This window comes from Elephantulus edwardii, unplaced genomic scaffold (assembly GCF_000299155.1).
Source record: "Elephantulus edwardii isolate Elephantulus edwardi_28Jun2011 unplaced genomic scaffold, EleEdw1.0 scaffold00090, whole genome shotgun sequence".
Lineage (NCBI taxonomy): Eukaryota > Metazoa > Chordata > Mammalia > Macroscelidea > Macroscelididae > Elephantulus > Elephantulus edwardii.
In genome coordinates, this window is record NW_006399840.1 from 8,821,630 (window position 1) to 8,837,749 (window position 16,120).

Below are 16,120 nucleotides of genomic sequence, written 5' to 3' on the forward strand. Positions count from 1 at the left end.
GTTGCCCTCTCCTGCACCATCCTTCTGATGACAGAATTAGTTAAAAGAGCAGCAAGAACATTGTTCAATTCAACAATTTCAAATATGGAAACATATTCTCCTATGGTCTAAACTATCCTGATATTGTGCTCAGAAGGGTGGAGGGACAGCACAGGAGAGGAAGACCCAGGATGAGATAGGTCAATTGCCCCAGTGACTGGGGCAATGGGGGTTTGTGTGTGAGAATTAATGAGACTTCTTCAGGACAGGGCCAGCTTCAGAGCTGCTGAATATAGGCTTGCTACGAATCACAGGCGAGTTGATGGCACATAACAACAACAACAACAACCTCTTCCATTTGTAAATTAAGCAAATTTTGTGTCATGAAAGCGGCGACTCAATATATAAAATGCCATTTTCCACAGGGAAGCTGGAATCTGCTGAATGCCATTCAGGAAAACTGACTTGTTCCAGAAGGTTCAACAGTAAACAGGATGGAGCAGGCATGGTCAGGAGTGAGTATCCCTGGATTTCTCCATCTTCTAACGTACCACGAGAGGAGTTAAGGGGAGTGGTGCTTCCTCACTTTCTGGAGTTCTGAAGGTCAATTGGGTGATCTGACTCTCTGCTATAGAAGGCCTTCATGCATGACAGTCATTACAAGGGGGTCCATAGACCCCAATAAAGGGCTGGAGACACATTAAATAGTTTCCAATAAACTGGAAAAGTAGATAGCACATGGATGTGGCTTTAAAAATGGAGAGAAGGAGTTTAAGCATGTAAAAATACTTGGAAATAATGGGTGCTTAGTAACTAAAGACATAAAAGCAAGAGCTTTTAATAAAGTAGACGTTGATAGAATTAGAAAGACTTCACATTTTAAGTACCAGAAAAGACATAAAGGATAAAAAAAGTTTTACGCAAAAACTCACCGCCATTAAGTTAGTTTCAACTCACAGCAACACTCCAGCAGATTTCTGGGGCTGTAAGTCATAACCAGAGGAGAATGACCTCTTCCTCTGGGGGCTGGAACCACCAGAGAAGAGTCGCCTTGGGGTTAACCATGTAATTCACTATGGATGACACCACCAGAGCTCCCCAATATTTTACTAGGCCTCATGAAAAGGTGAAAAGTAAAAAATAACTAAGTAGTCTGACCCTGATAACCATGATGTACTGGTCAATATAGCAAATTTACATACTGGTTAATATAACAAATTATTAGAAACAGAGGTTAAAACAAACCAAAAGAAACCTCATGATCAAAATACACATGTATAAAGCCTGACTCGTCAGAATATCCTGTGTAATAAAACACTACAAAACTCACATTCCATCCCCCCTTGTGCATTTGAAAAGCCAGAATAATAAAGAATGGAATCTTTTTCATTCAAATTATTAAGAAAGTACTTGTCAGAATGACAGTGACAGTCAAAGATGTCGAGTGGCCACTTACCCCTGAAGTATGTGTGTATCACACGGTATTGTGTGACATAGGTTTTAAAAGAACACTGGAATCATCACATGGTCTAGGGAACTACTTACCTTTCAAACTGCAACAACGTTAGCGAAGGGTTTTCTTTCTTACATCTTCATACTTTAATATTGTTTCATTGATGAACCCGTGAATCGCCAGCTCTGTTCATGTATGTGATGTGAGCAAGGATCCAACCAAAAGAAAAAGGGAGGGGGAAAGGAAGGTCAATATTCTTGGCTGCTGCATTTAGCAAAATCTCCCCAGCAATAGAATTAAGCACACATTAATAGCTATGACTTAGCATGCTTGCTTTTATCAAGTCTTTGATTTTCATACACACACACACACACACACACACACACACTCAGGGCTGTATTAACACTCAAAATAAGGTACAGTCTTCATTTCTTATTTTTATTTGTCTTCCTCCTCAGCTTTATCAGATTTATTAATCTTCCGCTTCTCTCTTATTTATAGCAAATGCTCTGGTTAGAGTTTCAAAGCATTTTCCATTATAACACCCATTTATAACTTTCAAAAAAAACCACAATTTCCATCTGAGGGACCAAGGGACGATCTACTTACTTTACATTAGTCTCAAAATATATGCCTTTTTCCAAATAAGAAGGCTTTGTTTCTTATTGCTATTTCTGTAATCCCCAGAAAAAGAGAAATAAGAACAAGTAGATACGTAAGACCAAGAAAATGAGAAGTTTCTGTTCCAATAACTCCGTGGTGGGTTTTAACCAAAAATGCTTTTGGAAATGCTGTTGTGAGAAGTTGTGAGGTACAAAAATGGCCATTGCACATGATTGAACTAACTGTTACCTTCTCAGTACTCTTACATGAAGAAAGAGAAGTATTACTTCACTCATGTGGACTCTCAGATATTGAAGGAGAATTCTCTATGGGCCCACTGCACAGGGAAAGACAAACAGAAAGGAAGTTGTGACCAATTGACTACAGAGACGCCCTCAACAAGTGGTTGGGAGCAAACAACTCGGTCCATTTATTAAGTACAAGATGTGGAAAAACTAATTAGTCAGGTGGCACTAGGCCATTTTCCACCACACCCCTTGAGGCATGAATGTGGTAACTATAGACTTTGGGGAGTGAAGACTTCAAAGAGATTCCAGTATTGTGATTACAAGATTCTCAGAGTGGCCTCTAAATCGTATTTTCTAAAGGCTCTTTAAATCATCAGCTTTTCCTCCCCTTTGTCTTTAAAGGGTGAAGTTAAAAATGAAATGTTTGACAATTAAACAAGATTTAGGTTTCACTTCCAACCTCCCTTTAGCAAGCCAACTCTACAAAAAGCAATTGGAATCATTCTTTGATCATCTGCTTTACTGCTGGAGAGAAACTATTTAGGCAACAGCAGATCATTTGAGTAATGACTTAAAATTAAGTTCTTGCATACAGTAAGCACAAAATCAACTAAGCATGCAGTCCAAGGAGGTTTCCATTATAGATCGGAATTTAAGAGTGTTTATCTAAGGAGCTCTGGTGACCTAGTGGAAGGAATTGTACTGTCAACCCAAACTCCCTAAAATCCAACCCAGCAGGTGCTCTCCAGGGAGACAGACAGGCAATCTCCTCCTATATGCTTTAGAGCCCCTGAGAACCCACTGGAGAGTTCCCTGAAACCCTGAAAACCCTGGAGCTATGTGTTGATTCTAAATTGATGGCACACAACAACACCACTTTAGTATGTGGGGTTTGTATGAGCTGGAGCCTACTTGAAGGAAACAGGAAAAGAATCAAAATGGGGGGGGGGTGGTTGTAGCTAAAATCAGGAGGGTGTTTCCACTACACTCATGAGTGAGGAAAAAAAAATATGATCTGAAGGTGAGAATTCGACATTATTTCTAGGACTGTGAACACAGGAGACTTTTTAAAAAGTTGTGGAATGTGTAAATATAAAGAAATAAAGGGCACAGTCCATGCCACTAACAATACAGAGTAAGCAAAGTAGCAGGAGCAGTTAAGTATTCTTTTTTGAGAAAAAGAACTCTTTTTCTCAATATTATTATTCCTTTTTTTAACTCACACATATTTTCATAATTAATAATACAAAAGTAAACCTCTTTCTTGCATTCTTTTCTTTCAGCTAAGATCCACCCAACCTTAACAATGATATCTCTTGTTCCACAGACTCTTATGAATCCAGCTTGAATTGCTGGTCAACAATTTCCTCTGGAAGCTGTCTGTTATGTGTCATTGAGTCACTTACATCTCAAAGCAACCCTACATACAACAGCTCAGAACCCTGCTCTATCCTGAGGCAACCTCATTGTCTCTGGCACACCTACCCCCACTGCCCCAGTCACTGAGTCAATCCACCTCATTCAGGGTCTTCCTCTCCTGCACTGTCCCTTCATCCTCTCAAGTATGATGTCCCTCTCCAAAGATGCCCAAGGTATGTCAGACAGAGCTTCTAAATTCTTGCCTCCAAGGAGTAGCCTGGTTTCATCCTCTTCAAGATGAATTCATGGAATATTCAGTACTCTTCTGCAGCACCACAGCTCAAAGGTGTCAATTCTTTTTCTGTTGTTCTTAGTCATTGTCCAGCTTTCTGATGCACAGTAAGTGTGAAGACCATGGCCTGGATCAGATGCATCTTAGTCTCTAGGCTGACATCATTGCTCTTCAGTAATCTAGAGATGTCCCTGAGAGCAGATTTTCCCAATGTAATTTGTCTTTTTATTTCCTGGCTGCTGGTACGAAGAGTGTTGACTGTGCAGCCAAGCAAGCTGAAGCTGTTAACAATCTCAATCTTTTCATCGTCTATCATGAAGCTGCCAATAGGCCCAGTGGTAAAAATTTTTGGGTTTTTTGATGTTGAGCTTCAGTCCATATTGAAGGCTGCAGTCCTTGACCTTCTGTAGCAAGTGCTTCAGGTCCTCCTCAGTTTGACAAGCAAGGTCGTGTCATCTGCATAACGCAGGTTTTTGATGTCCTGATGCCACATTCCTCCTCATAGAGCCCAGCCTCCCGGAGAATCTGTTCTGCGTATATATTAAAAAGGTTTAGTGACAGGATGCACCCCTGGCATACGCCTTTCCTGATTTTGAAACATGCAGTGTTTCCATGCTCGGTTGCTTCCTGGCCTTTTTCAAATAATCTCCAGCAAGATTTTACTTACATATGATATTAATGACATTGTTTGATAATTTCTACATTCTGTTAAATCATCTTCTTTGAGAATGGGAATAAATATGGATATCTTCCAGTGACTTGGCCAGGCAGCCATCTTCCAAATTTCTTGGCACAAGGTGAGTGAGCACATTCAGGGCTGCATCTGTTTGTTGCAACATGTCAACTGGTATTTCATCAGTTTCTGGGGTCTTATTTTTTGTCAATGCCTTCAGTGTAGCTTGAATTTCTTCTTTCATTGCAACTGGCTCTTGAACTTTGCAAACTAGTAACTGCCAATACTCATTTAATTACTGATGCTGGATGTATGCACTGACAACCAAACAGTTTATTTGGGGATTTAAAGTCACCAGATATTTGCAATTGCTTCATATGCATATGAATTTGGGGACAATTGATAAGAAAGACTGATGAAAACCTAATGCCTTTGATTTGTGGTGTTGGGAAAAAATACTGAATATATCATGGACAGCCAAAAGAACAAATAAATCTGTCTTGAAAAATGTACAACCTGGACACTCATTGGAGGTGATAACGGTGAGATTTTGTCTCATATATAGGGTCGCTATGAGTCGAAAACGACTCGACGGCACATAACAACAACAACATATTGAGTATTTATGTTATCAGGAAAGTTTAGTCCCTGGAAAAGCAGAGGGTGAGTGGACAAGGGAAAGACCCTAATGAGATAGATTGATGCCATAACTGCTTCAATATTTGCACACAGCAGCGATTGTCAGAATGTCACAGGACTGGGCAGGGTTCTAGTCTGTTAAACACAGGATTGCTGTGAACTGGAGCTTGATGGTACCTAACAATAACATGGTTGTATGGATTTTGTACTGGAAAAGCTAAAGGGGAATCTTTCATATAGATTACTATGAGAATAATATGTGCCTTCTCCCTCGGGTGTCCGTACAGTGTGAGGGTGGAGAAGGATGCATCTGCATTCTCCTCTTTATCCTAAAAAAAGAAATTCTGGAAATATCTGAAACCAAATTATTCCACTGTGATAAAGATGACTCCAGTTCATGGCAACCTTCTCCTGTGTTTCCAAGGCTAAAGATCTCAACGGGAAGGAGGCTGGCTAACATTAGCCTTGCTGAATGTGAGTAATTGGCAGGTTTCAGCTTTCTTCTGGTTAACAACGCAATTCAAAACCCACCACAGGACTCCCTCAAGAAAATATGAAGAACTAAAGCACTAGTGTTCTTGTGCCCATAAAGTCAATGACCTCAAAACAATACAATCTATGCCGTCACCAACAACTCAATTCCTACCAACCAGCCTAACAATATTCTCTGTGTTGTAGCCACCACCTTAGAAGATGGTTACCATTTCTATACCATCAAAAGAAGAGCAATGCGGGCTTTATGTCACTAACAGGTACTAAAAATGGGCATTCCAATATAAAGAGAAGACATTTAGCCCATAAAATTCATGAACCATAATAGTATTACAATGGAACCCAACAACTTACAATACAACTGTTCTTAGGAATTACAGAATTTAGTGTACATCTCCTTGGAAGAGTTACATGTGATAATCTTATACACAGATGCAAAATTCTGGGCATTACAGATTATCAAAAAACAAATGGAGAGCAGAATATTTCAAAAAGGGGGAAGCAAATATTTCCTGTTCTGACTATAATATTAAGATACAGTCAGATAATTAAAGATAAACAGACAGAAGAAATTTTTATGCTTACTGATTCCCTACCATATGTTGGTTATCTCTCTCTCTCTCATTCTCTCTACACACACACACACACACACACACACACACACACTTACATCTCTATCTAACTGGGATTGATTGTATGAAGGTTTTCATGTTAGGATTTCAATGAAATCTGTCAGACAAGATATTCTTGATACAGGATCTACAACGAGTCACTGGCTATGGGAAGATATAGGGTGAAAAATGACCTCTGTTCCACAGGAGGTAGTTTAATTATAGAGAAAATGTAACCATGTAACCAACGTAAGATTTTAAATTGTCCCTTAAAAAGGTGGGCTAGATTTTGTGATAGTTTTGAGATCTTTTTTAAACTCTGCTCTCCGTGATGGAAGCAATGTAAGGCTTTTCTCCTCAAGTGAAGTGAGTTTAAGCTTAGAACTTCAGATTGAGATCTTACAATGTTTATTCATCACTTCATAGTCAACTTTCCAAACTCAATAGTGCTGACCATCGTCTGACACAAAGGATGTGTGTAAAGTATTAGTTTTTAAATTAACAGCGAATGAAAAGGTTAATAAAGAGATAGTATGTACTCTCCATATAGTGAAACTCAGAATCACAAAACCATACTTGTCATAGATGAAAGAGATAAACTATACTCCTAACAAAAAAAAAAAAATACATGTTTTACATTCTAACCAAACATCTATGGATGAAATGGCATTTGGGGATACGGTTTTCTGTGTTATGCTAATTAGTCTGTATGCAGAATGAGCAATATAAAGTGTGTTTTAAAGCAATCATTTTTGGGATATGAATACAGCAGATGAGAACAAAGACAAGCAAAGACAAATTGGGGAAAGACAGATACCACGTGGAGATCCGCAAGGAACTAAGGGACACCGGAGCTGGAGAGGCCCAGCCAAGCCTTTCCCCCAGAGAGGACAGAGAAAGCCTTCTCCTGGAGCTGGCATCCCCTGTTCAGTCTCCTAAACTGTGAAGAACAGATTTTTCTTCTTCAAAACTACTGATGTGTAGTACTTTTGTTACAACAGCATTAAGAAACTAAGACAGTACCCCAAAACATACTGAGTGCAGCTGCTACTTCGTTTTCTCATTTCCCTCCTTAGAGGAGCCCACCAGAGCTCCATCCAAGGACACAAGAAGGTTATAACTGACAGAGGTAGTGGATCCAGTCCAAAGTCCTCATCTTCCTAGAGAGGAGAGAGAGGTCCTAGTAGGCATCACTACTTACAATCATGACTAGAAGTTACATTCACCATGTAGTTGTTTACAGCTGAGTCAGAATTGACCCACACTAGACCCTCCAGTGGGTTTTCAGAGACAGTAAAACACACAGGAGGAGACTGTCCATCCTTCTCCCTCAGAGCAGCTGGTGGTTTCGAACCATGTGCCTTTGGGATTGCAACACCATGGTTCACCAGTGTATGATGTTGGATCAACCACAGCTACCTGATAAAAAAAACAGCTCTCCAAGGTTTCAGATATCAAATGTGATATAAGATGGGGTTTTCATTATCGAGTGCTCTGGTAGAACTCTAGTTACTTAGTGGTAAGGAACTGCATTACTGATGCAAAGGTGTAAGGTTTGAATCTGCCACCGTAGGAGACAGATGAGCACCCCAGGAGAAAGATGAGCAGTCTCCTCTTGTGTGATTCACTGCCTCTGAAAACCTGCTGGAGAGTCAGCTATGGGTCAGTTCTGACTCGGCAGTACACAACGACAACGACAAAAGTGCTTCTACAAAGAAATACCACAGAAAGTGCCTTCAACAAACAAAAATTTCTTCTCTCATGCTTAAAAAAGTCTACAGGTCAGAACTCATGGTGTTTGTTTTGGGGGAAGGCTTTCTCTCTTGGACGGCTCTGGAGAAAGGCCCCTGTTTCTTTCAGCTTGTTTTGCTGGGTGATCTCTCTGTGGATGTCATCCCTTCTGCTTCACCACTGCAGCTTCTTCTGCTTGTTTAATCCCTTTCACATCTCAGAAATATTGAGAATTCAAACATACCCTACAACCCCCCCCCCATTAACATAACAAAGAATGATAACCCACAAGTCAGAGGTTAGGATTTATAATACATCTTTTTGGGAACACAATTCAATCCACAGCAGATGGAGACATCCTCACTTTCTCTGGGGTGAAAAACACAGCTCAGCTCACAATATAAGAACCTGGGGAGGACACAGCTGGAACTAGGTGAAACTACCACAGATGACGCAGCTTCCAGGGTAATGTGACCCTTGACGATGGCACCCTGTAAATTTAGAGGAATGAGTTGGAAGTCAAATTTTGTATGGTCCCAAAAAACCATTTCTTGTAGTGATCATGTCATATACTTCTGATGATTCTGTAAGAGCTCTTCGGTACAGCAGTCAGCGTCTAATGAACACCACACTCTATTTTTAATGAAATAGACAAACTGATAGAGAAAAGTGGAAGACAGCAAGTGGTACGCAAAGCCTCAACTGAAACAATATTACCATCAGCTACCAGTCAAGAGAAGGGCTAAGAATAGGTGGCGGATAAAGCGGTTTTGGGGAACAGAGGTGAGAGTGGAGATTGCTGCAGAGGGGGATGGGTGGAGGAAGGAGGCATTTGCTCAATCAGTACCTATTTTCAGAATTTCCTTCAAGCTGGCTTGGACTGAGCCATCAATTATTTAAAAGATGTAACATGATGCTTCCTTTGTTGAGGCAAATCTGCAAGCAGACCCCAAGAGAGAATAAAAAATGAATTAGGCAGAATTTATTAGTGAGCTTGAAGAAAACAAAGATTTAGTTATCAAGACTGACTCGTTTAGAAATGGTTCTGGTTTGTCTCCTAAAATCCACAAGCCTTCTTTTCGCCTTTCCTCTCTCTCTTTACTTATTTATTATTTTCTACAGTAGATCACTCTAAAAGAAGAATAAATCACTTGCTAAACTTTTTTTTTCAGATTCAGCTTGATGTATTGTCTTCATTTAAATTACAAATACACTAATCTGAAACACTGTTTACCAAGTAGCATTTTAAATGAAAGATACAAGAAATTGCATCACTCACATTTTAAAAATGACTGTAGGCTCTGGACCTCATAAAAAATAGCAGCAGTTTTCTCTGCCTTGGCCGCTATATTTCAAGTCAGTGAAAGAAATTCAATTAGTGGGCTTTGTACTTAGAACATTATGATTCTGATGGTTGGTCTGATCAAAACTGGTGCGCCAAGCCCTAGTTCTGTGTATTTGGCAGACCACAGTTACAAAAAAATTCAATAAAGTAGGTTGGCATGAGCAAGGTTAGTCTGAGAGGAACTGGCTTCTCACATTCAATAGAAAATAGAAGAGGAGGAAAGCTGCTCTCTGGAACTGCTCATTATTTACCAGATGAATGAATTAATTTTCTGAGAAACTTCAGGACCCTCAATGAGTCTGTCATTATCAATTTCAGTAGTTCCCCAAAATAGTAATTGGCCTAAAACAAACCAGTAGTCACTAGGACCAGTACATCATAGATTTAAACCATGCGTAGATTTTTATGTCAATCAACTGTGTTCTAAAGAGTACGGAGAATATTAGTGACATTGTAGATATAACCATAATCCTCCCAATTGAAACAAACCCACCCCTACTGCTACAGCTTGGCTCTTTCCAGTGAGCATCCAAACTACATCATCAGCTCAAGAAATGCTGTATCTGTGATTTTCTAAAAAGGCACTGATGCATAGCAAAAGCAACAGGATCAACGTGTATATAATCACATGGCTGACCCTTCCTTCATCAGGACCACCACACTTTGGATCAGGGCACTGCATTTACATGGAACAGACAAAAAAAAAAAGAAAAGAAAAAAGCATTAAGGGTATATCTGACTGATCCTTACAGGGACTGAAAATGCACAGCAAAAGCAGAATGGTGTTAGGATATTTCAGAAGGATGTATAGCAATTTGCCTTTTAATAACAAAATTCATTTGTGGTTGTTCTTAGGTGCTGGTGAGTCACCTACAGCTCCTAGTGACCTTATGAACAACAGATCTGAGCCTTGCCCTAACCTGCACCATCCAATCTCCACCGTGCTTGAGCCCACCCACTATTACAGTCACTGCGCCAACCCATCTGGCTGAGGACATTCCTTTCTTTAGCTAACTTTCCCAGTAGGAGATCTTTCACTAAGAAATGGCCCCTTCTGACAACATGCCCAAAGCATGTGAGCCTAAGTTTTACCATCCTTGAAAAATGAATTATTACCATCCTTGCAAAATCAATTAGCCAAACGAAATCTGGTTATCTACGTGAATTTTAGAGTTGTCTTCCTAAAACAAAGGTGATTTTCTGCTTATGTTATGTGCTGGGTATGGTGCTGCTAACCACAGTTCAAATCCACCAGCTCTGCCAAGGGAAAGAGATGGGAAGTCCCTGCTGTATAGATTCACTGTCTCAGAAACCCGACAGAGGGGTGGATTTCCTAAAATAACCTCATGTTCGCTTCTCTGTTTCCCCCCTACCCCCACTACCATCAAATCCCTTTCATAAGACAGAAAAAAAAAAAACCAGAATCTCCTTTTCTTTCATCATCATTAAACATTGTTTAATGTTGTAATTGTTTTCTAAAACTGGGGAAATCTCCAAGTCTTTGCCCAGTTTTGGAAAACAATTACAAGACTTGTCAAATGGAGTCTGTTATGACATATTCTATTATATGGTGCTTTTCCAGTGGTAGCATCTGGCTTCTCAGTACACTCCTTGGAAGCTGGTTCTAAAAGCTTTAAGTCTGTCTGAGGCAAGCCCACGATTCCATAGAGTTGGCCAGGTCTGACTCACTGTGCCCTTGGTGCTTATTTTTCTCTAACTCAGAAATGTAAGCATTTGTTGATATGTGGATATGAATACATCACATTGATGGCTATGAATTTGTGGGTATGAAAACATCACAGTGATGGTTTTCCAGATGACAAAAAGTTCATCTTAAAGTGAATCTATTCTTGTGTCAAATACTAAAGGGAAAAAATGCAAACTCACCTCTTTCCTACATACAGGCTGCCTCTGATGTGCTTTCTGAGAATTCATTAGTAAAATGAGGTAGAGTGGCTTGGACCTGCTTGTAGGAGCTGATTCAGTGTGTCTCTTCTCAAATCAAGATTGAATGACTTCATGTTGTTTGCCTGAATCAGCCCTAGTTGCAGGGTTTACGTTAGATCAGGGCTCCCCATTCTTCTGACCCCTACAGGCACTTTATCAGTGCATTACTGTATGTTTTCTTCTTAGCAAATTAAAAAGTACAACAGAATGTCCCACAACACCACTTGTCTTTTTCTTCTCTTTTAGCTAGTGATCAAACATACTTCCTCTTCTACCTTGCTGTAAAGACACACCACGTCCCCAGACTCCTCACATGTACTGATCCTCTCACACAAAAAAAAAGGTAGAAAGTGACAACTGCCATTCCAGACATGAGCTGTCAACACTCCTCAACCACAGCAATACATGTTGGTTTCAGCCCCTTTCCATACGTTTTTGCTGATGATTAGAGAAACTTGGAAGATCCTGCACCGAAGTCAGAAAGCCACCCCAAGACAGAAGGAGCCCAGCTTCCCAAGTCATCACTTGAAAGAGAGTTACCCCAACCAACCAGGAACACGTATCATGAAATGTACAACAGAGAAAAAAAATCCTATTACATTTGGGTGATTAAATATTTGGAGGTGCTTTTGTTAATATATTAATGCCCTTATCATGGTTAAACACCTCTTCTTCCAACTATTTTCATTCTTATTTCAGTTAATAGAGTAAATTTGGTCAAAATGAGAAAAGACTGAAGCAGAAAATACAGTATTGGGAGCTCTTCAGCATAGGCCAGCAGGGATGTTCAGCCAGCTAAAAGGCCACAGCTTGCTGTTACCTGGAGTCCACCAGCCGCTGTGAGGGAAAACTATGTGCAATCTCCTCCAGTGAGGTTTACAGCCTCTGAAAACCACTGGCTGCGAGGTGAGGCATCAGTCAGTTCTGACTCCACAGCAGTGCCTTTGGCTCTTTGAATATTGCACTATTATTTCATCCCTAGTGATTAATTTCAAAAGACACCAGCTAGAGATCTATACTATTTCCATATACTTGTGGTACAGTATATCACTTACTCTTTTTTCTTTTAGTGATGTGACCTATAGGAAATATTCCAATTCAGATTCATTCTAACTTCATAAACATATGAAGGATTCAATCCATGTGCACTCTAACTTGGGGAAATGAACCACAGAGATAGTGCTAATACAAAACAATTAAAATGAGAGCTTGTTACATTAAGTCTTTTCTCTCTGGTCTTACTTCCTTTTGTTATGATGGACAAAAATTATTTGGATTCATTATTTGCAAAGAGTCTAGTTTGTCTAACAATATCTTCTCCAGGAAGCACTGAGACATACTCTTGTGTGCACATGCACACCCACACATACATGCAAACATGAGATGAGAACAAAAAGTATTCTCAGTTGTCAATAAGGTAGACTCAGCAGAGTCATCACAACCATGTATTCAAGTGCATATGTTGGTGTCTAAAGCCTCATGAGAAAAGACAGTAGGGTGGAGGGAAGGAGGACTCCTGAGGAAAGAAAGAAGGGAGGGAGTGAGAGAGAAAGAGGAGGAGGTTGGAAGAAGGAAAAGAAGGAAGGATGGCTAAAGAGGGAAACAATGGCAGACAAGAGCAAGAGGGGAAAAATGCTGTAACTTCTCCAGATTATTTACCAAGAAGCACTAGTGGCCTCATGGTAAGGCGTTCAGCTGCCGACCCCAAAACACACAATTTGAATCCACCAGCTTCTCCAAAGGAGAGAGAGGAGCGATTTCCTTCCATGCTTTATATAGGCACTGAAAAGTAGCATGAAGGTCAGCTATGGGTTGGTCCAACTCAATAGCATGTAACATCAACAACAGATTATTTACTGGTGAAGCCCTCACACATTTCTCCCTATAAGCATATTTAAGGAGTCTATTTGGGGGTGTTTGGGATTGTTGTGTTTTTTTAAAAAATTTAACAATCGTAGCTCTGAAGCTTAATCACTTGTATGTGTTACAAGACCAGATGGTTCAGTGGGTGTTTGTTTACAGTTCTTTGCATAAGGTTTTCAGCTGTGTTTTAGACCAAAAGCTGAACATTTTAACTAAGGAAGGAAGAAGGAAGAATTCACAAAAACCCCTGGATTTCCTAAATCCCTGGACTGCTGATCTTCCCTCTGCTGCCATTTTGTTGACTTTCACAGGATTTACTTAAGAACAAAGAAGCAGCAGCATGTCTAAAGGTTGCTCTGAGTGTTTCGGGAACCAAAGCCCAATTTAGGGGTGCGTATCTATCATGAGGGGGTTCAGCATTTTTTGGGATGCTGTGAGTAGACCCACCAACTCCTTCCCCATCCTGAAGCTATGTAATATGCTGTCTGCTTCTAATGGCTGCTAGCATGGAGACGCTCTGAATGAAGCCACCACTTCTAGCTCCTCGCTTCCAGATGTGATGAAAGGAGGAAAAGGAAACTTTCCTGGAAACTCCTCATTCTTGGTTTCTTGTGTATGAATCATAGAGCAACTCTCTCTAAACATACAAAGTATGCAGACTCTACTGAAAAGTGAGATGATATTAAAGGTCCCTTAAGATTGGAAGCAGGAGTGGCATCCACTTTCCAAACCACATGCCTCTGAAAACTCTATGAACATTAAGAAACGACGATAGTTCTAGAAAGGCTTCAGGACTTTTTTATTCTGCACTGGGAAAATTTATTGTCAAGGCTTTCTCCAAATTAAAGAGTCACAATGTCAGTTTAAATACTAAGGTGCACTTGATTCAAGCCATGGTCTTTTCAATTACTTCCTATGTATTTGAAAGATGGAGAATGCATGTTATTGTTGTGTTCCAGGCCTTTTGTTCATAGGGTCGCTATGAACCGTGCTCGACTTGAAGGTGATCAACAACAACAATGACAAGGGGAAAGAGCCCTGGTGCACTGTGAGCAAAAGTACTTTGCTGCTAACCAAAAAGTTGGCAGTTCAAACCCACCAGCTGCTCTGTGGGAGAGAGACAAAAGAATTCCCATCAAGACTTGCAGCCTCTGAAACCACATGAGGCTTTGTCCTATTTTGTCCCATAGGGTTGCTAAGAGCCAGGATAGACTTGATATCAGTGAGCAAGAGGCAATGGGCAGTTTCATCAAGGCATAATTTTTAAAGTTGTGAAAAACTGAGCCTGAAGGCATGTGGTTCAAGTCCACCAGCTGCTCCATGGGAGAAGGCTGGGCAATTTCCTCCTGTGTGATTCACTGCCTCTGAAAACCTGCCAGAGGGTCAGCTATGGGTTGGTTCCAACTCAATAAAACTCAACAACAACACAAACATTTGTTTTCTAGCTAAGAGGACCTCCCTTCTCTGCTCCCACTGCTTTTTCTGGTTGTTTATCTTCTTTCAAGGGAAATGAATGCAGTCAATATTTGCTTGTCTTCATTTTAACAGGATTAATAATGTTCAGCATAGTTAGCCTATCCAGTATTAGTGCATTAGATCACAAGCTATCATCTTTATGTTGTTGTTGCTGTTGTTATGTGCCGTCGAGTCACTTGCGACTCAGCGACCCTATGTACAACAGCCCTAAACTCTGCTCTGTATTTAAACTGGGCTTTTCCCTGTCATGACCCAAGCAGTTCCACAAATGAGATAGTTGAAATGAAAAATACAAAGAAAGTAAATGAAGTATCTTTGCTTTTCAGTGAATTTGCCTATTACCATATTCGGCAACAAGCAATTACAAGCTGACGAAAGTGTATTTGGTCATTTTGGTCATTCACTATCAACTGTTGTCAAATACTGATGAGTCAGTGTTGACTTAGAGTTGACCCTCCAGCAGCTTTTCAGTGGCAACAAATCACACAGAAGGAGAATGCCCATCTTTCTTCTGCAGAGCTTATAGGTTTGTACTACAACAGTGCTTGGTTTCCTCTCTTTCATAAGTTTGGAAGACCAAAGAAGTCTTATAAATTCTTGTGAATTATCCTGCAAAATATGATTTTTTTGAAAAAAATATTATTCTGTTAAAAACACACATGCCAAAAAATTGACCAACGCAGCAGGCTTTGCATTTACACTTCATTGGCAATGATGACATTTTCCATATTGTGTTACCATCATAATATTAAAAATATTTCACCACTATTAGCACTAACTCCAGAAGATCAAATAATTCAGCTTCAATATGAACTACATCTCAACATCAACCAAACAAAAAGCCTCCTTCTGGATCTATAGGCAACATCATGATAGACGGAGAAAAGATTGAAGTTGTCAACGATTTCATTTTACGTGGATCAACAATCAATACCAGTGGTACAGATGACAAAATCAAAAGATATATTGTACTGGAAAAACGTGCTGTCAAGGAGATTTTTAACTAAGGTGCTAAGGAGCAACGATATCAATTTAAAGGCTAAGATGCACCTGGTTCAAGCCACAGGCTCTCCAATTACTTGCTATGAATCTTAAAGTTGGACCATGAGTAAGGACAGAAGAATATATGCTTTTGAGTTGTGATGCTAGAGAAGAGTACTGAATATATTCCGTGGACTATAAAAAGAACAAGTCTGTCTTGGAGGAAGTTTACCCAGGGTTCTCTTTAGAGGTAAGGATTATAAAACTGCATCTCACACTCATGTTGTTAGGAGAGAACAGTCCTTAGAAGAAGGCAAGCATCATGCTTGAAAAGGTCAGTGAAAGAGGAAGATGCTCAACAAGATGGACTGACAGAGTGACTGGACAAATGGGCTAGCGTAGATCTGAAATGATGAGGATGGCACATC

At 40.0% G+C, this 16,120-nt stretch overlaps 1 protein-coding gene across 2 annotated transcripts in view; it reads right to left on the minus strand.

Annotated features, from left to right (window-relative positions):
* The window catches only part of ESRRG (estrogen-related receptor gamma), an 826,733-nt gene that overhangs the window by 610,528 nt on the left and 200,085 nt on the right, over nt 1-16,120 (minus strand). For both annotated transcript variants that reach the window (XM_006890562.1, XM_006890563.1), the window contains exon 2: nt 1,525-1,617. The gene's annotated coding sequence lies outside the window, so the exon portion shown is untranslated. The remainder of the gene's footprint in view (nt 1-1,524; nt 1,618-16,120) is intronic.